The sequence below is a fragment of the Limulus polyphemus genome, unplaced genomic scaffold (genome assembly GCF_000517525.1).
Source record: "Limulus polyphemus unplaced genomic scaffold, Limulus_polyphemus-2.1.2 Scaffold1206, whole genome shotgun sequence".
Taxonomy (NCBI): domain Eukaryota; kingdom Metazoa; phylum Arthropoda; class Merostomata; order Xiphosura; family Limulidae; genus Limulus; species Limulus polyphemus.
Window position 1 is genome coordinate 181,214 of NW_013666816.1, and position 4,585 is coordinate 185,798.

General features: G+C 32.4%; 1 long non-coding RNA gene across 1 annotated transcript in view; it reads right to left on the reverse strand.

Annotated features, from left to right (window-relative positions):
* LOC111086576 overlaps nucleotides 1-2,513 on the reverse strand; it is a 6,589-nt gene extending 4,076 nt beyond the window's left edge. Inside the window, exon 1 of the long non-coding RNA XR_002611311.1 lies at nucleotides 1,576-2,513. This is a non-coding gene — a long non-coding RNA (uncharacterized LOC111086576). The remainder of the gene's footprint in view (nucleotides 1-1,575) is intronic.
* Nucleotides 2,514-4,585: the final 2,072 nt, after the last annotated feature.

The window sequence follows — 4,585 nt, forward strand, 5'->3', positions numbered from 1 at the left end:
CTTGGTGAGTAATATAGTTAATAGACATAATCATACAATAGTAAAATCAGTGTTTAACTTGGTGAAAAATATTGTTAATAGATATAAACATGCAGTAGTAAAATCAGTGTTTATCTTGTGAGTAATATAGTTAATAGATATCATCATACAGTAGTAAAACCAGTGTTTAACTTGGTGAGTAATATAGTTAATAGATACAAACATACAGTAGTAAAATCAGTGTTTAACTTGGTGAGTAACATAGTTAATAGATATAAACACAGTAGTAAAATCAGTGTTTAACTTGGTGAGTAATATAGTTGATAGATATCAACATACAGTAGTAAAACCAGTGTTTAACTTGGTGAGTAATATAGTTAATAGATACAAACATACAGTAGTAAAATCAGTGTTTAACTTGGTGAGTAACATAGTTAATAGATATAAACACAGTAGTAAAATAAGTGTTTATCTTGTGAGTAATATAGTTAATAGATATCATCACACAGTAGTAAAACCAGTGTTTAACTTGGTGAGTAATATAGTTAATAGATACAAACATACAGTAGTAAAATCAGTGTTTAACTTGGTGAGTAATATAGTTAATAGATATCATCACACAGTAGTAAAACCAGTGTTTAACTTGGTGAGTAATATAGTTAATAGATACAAACATACAGTAGTAAAATCAGTGTTTAACTTGGTGAGTAACATAGTTAATAGATATAAACACAGTAGTAAAATAAGTGTTTAACTTGGTGAGTAACATAGTTAACAGATATCAACATACAGTAGTAAAACCAGGGTTGAACCTGGTGAACAACATAGGTAGCATACAGTATTGAAGTCAGTGTTTAATCTGGTGAGTAATAAAGGTAATAGATACCAGCATACAGTAGTAAAAGTACAAGATTTTATGCAAGTTTATGTTGAAAAAATTGATCACTTTAATTTATGGAGCAAAGAAGAAAAAAAAAAGGAAATATTAAATGTTAAAAAAACAAGCTAGTTAGGTGAGGCAGTAATTATTATAAGTGCAATTATTTGTCGTTGTGATAATTTGGCTACTGATTTCATAAACTGTGATAACTGTTACAGATGTGTAAAAAAAACAGGAGTGAGGTCCCGCCAAACTCAACTTTACCCCATACTCGATGGTATGTGTAAGAAGACAAGAAAAATTTAGAAATGGAGAACGAAGTTATTTAAGCAAAGAAAGTAAAGGAAAAGCTTTAAAATTTCAAGTATAATATAAACAATATCCATGGAATAAAAACTTTTAAAAAATAAAATAAATATGAACATGAAAAAAAATATCACATTTAATAAATTGAATTCATTGAGTGAAACAAACAGTGTAACGCGTTATTGTACAATTTATTTCCATTTATATTCTATTTTCTGTAATAAAGTATTGTACTAATGCTAAATTGACCATTTAATTATAATTACTCTTTGTTTGTAACTCTTGTTTGTGCATTTCTATAATTACTTCCAATACCCTATGTCTCAACACTATTTGACGCTCATCTGTGCATTTCTATAATTATTTCCAATAACCTATGTTTGTACACTATATTACGCTCAAATACTCACCTAATTTGCCCTTGAGTCCAGTTCATGCACTACTACCTAGGATCTGTAAAGGTTGAGTCCTGCTCATGCATTACTATCTAGGACCAATAAAGGTCAGAAATTAGCTAAAGTTAAGATACCACAAAGAAAGTAGGCCTTCAAAGAGTAATGTTTATTGGAAACAGTATTGGTCGTATAGGTGTCTGAGACATTTCATCCATCTATTCACATAGAAACACATTATATATAGTATGTTGAAAAAACAGAACACCACTGGATGATCTCGAATAAAATATTGGCATGGCTGCTAAGATATCCTGAGCCTGACTGGTATATCTTATACACCAATTCGATTAAGGAAGTGTGTGACGCTCTGTTTAAAAAAATGATCTTAACAGCAGAGAACAGAAATTGTATTTGAGAAAGTTCTTTGTTCTTGGGATATAAGCCAGACAAGTTAGCCTCTTGAATTCTGTTTTAATTGTGCCAACAATGAAGATATATACAGTGAAAAACTATGTTTTCTTATCGGTGATATGAATTAACAAAGAACTTTCAAACTGTCTATTATATTCATAAAACAATTGGTAAATTGCACCCTTCTTTTATTTGATCAAATCTCCTCGGATGACAACAGCAGTCATCTTTTTCTTCTGACAATAACAATGTTTACTGTTTTCATTGTATTATGACCTCAATTGGCTTATAGTCAGCAAATCGTACTTTGTCAAGGAATACTCAGTACTTGGTTCATTACGGACTGTTGAGAATACTGTATGCTTACTCGTCCAATTAATCCCTGACTACTCAGTAAGATTAGCCCTCACAACTGGCTACAGATAGTGGGTGATAGTTTTGGATCCGGACTTCAGAAGGACATATCTTCTAATTTTTTATGACACATAAGGCAAGCTAAAAGGAGTTAAATCGGATGGGCGATGAATCCCTATTGCACAGGATAAAAATTCTATCGTTCCTAATCTATAGCTTTTAACATAGTTTTACTTGTTTGTTTTATATGTGTAACGCGATTAATGATACAGCTGTTTTAAGTTTTATAAATGTATTGTAGCGAATCATATACATATTCTGATATACAAGAACTAGTGATTGTAGCAGAGTTATATGATCCTAGTAAGAGCCTTGTACTAACGCACATAGAAGAATACGATGTATTATGCCAACATTGAGTATTGCATGTTGGAAAGTTATTAATAAAATATACTGATTTAATAAAGAATGACTGTTTATGTTAATCTAATTATGAAATGTTGTCTAAATATCTGATATACAGTTAATTTTGTAAACAGCAGAACATAATTTTGGTTTTTAAAAAAAGAGCTCCACCTCCCCCGGTAACTCAGTAGTAAGACTGGTGTCTTATAACGCTAAAAATTAGGCTGCGATACCTGCGGCTCGTAGAGAACAGATAACCCATTGTGTAGCTTTGTACTTAACAAAATTAACAAATAGACTACTTTAAAAGAGATTAAAAAGAGCTTGTGATATTTCTTCTCTATTTAATCCTCAAAATTACGGACATGTTTTTGTAACATTCACCACCGGCAAGGAAAACATATTTCATCACATTGTGTAATTTTATATTTTTGCCTGTTAAAAAAGTGTAATGAACTCATTAAAACAAGTGAGAAAAATCACTCATTTTCTATGTAAAAATATATAGGAGACCCCAGCAATGATTAAGAGAGATTAAATGAAATATTGACGGCACTTTATTTTTTTTTGTATGACTCATATACTACTACGAACCCTGTAACAAACGAAGTCATGGACCCACAAATAATTTCGTTCATAAAAAGTTTAGAAACATGTGTTTTAAAACTGATGGGTTATTCAAGGGTTAAACATGTTAACGCACGTCACAAGAAGAGCAGGACAATCTCTGCAGACTTTCCTCGCTTCGCCATGATGGTGACAACCCAAACAGATCTACGATAATGTGGCCTATGTCATATGAACATCTGTTCCATGGTATCGACGAGGAAATTATTCAAGTCTTCCGACTCGAGCGAAATAATTCTACACATGCTGTAGGATTAACTCGCGCTAATTTTCTAAACACTTGTAATTGCAGGACATGAAAGGTTGAACGTTACTTGAAAATGCTGTTAATCTATAACTGTCTGCGTTGTTTCAGAACCTCCCGTTTAGTAACCATAACTAATATTTCAATATTTTAAACTGTATATGGCATTTGTTTGTTGTCTTTTTTTTTTTTTGTTAAGCACAAAGCTACACACAATACGCTATCTGTGCTATGCACACCACGGATATCGAAGCCCAGTTTTTAGCACTATAAGCTTTCAAACAGGCTGCTGAGCCACTGGGAGGCTATATATGGCTTTGATTTGGTGTGTTTGGAATTTCGTACAAAGCTACACGAGGACTCTCTGCACTAGCCGTCCCTAATTTAGCAGTGATAGACTAGAGAGAAAGTCCTCAGACTTGTCAAAAATACCCACCGCCAATTCTTTCACCAACGAATAGTAGGATTGACCGTCACATTGTACCGCCCCCATGGCTAAAAGGGCGGGCCTTTTCGGCGACGGGGATTTAATCCCGCGACTCTTAGACTGTGAGTCGAGTGCCTTAACTAACAGGCCATGTCTGGCAACAAACATTAAAATATAGGACACTATTCGGAACTTATGTAGCTTTTCCCATTGAAAATGTGATCTATATATAAACCTCGAAAACAAATATTGCAACAAGTCAAAGGTATTAATTAACACACAACTTATGGAGTTGTAAAAAGAAATGGAATTTTTGATAAACAAAACACTGCTTTGTTAGGTTTACCTCAAGAGATGATTCTTTAAGATATTAAATGTCAATTGTTAAAGAATACTGCTCAGTCAACAACAACAAAAATCAACAACAAACAAACCTTTTTTAGATGACAAATGTGACAAATCATTTCAAATCTTTTTACAAGTTTATGTGATTACGTTTATGTGTTGTTACGTATTAGAATTTCAAATAGCCTGAAATTCACTTAACTGATAAATTT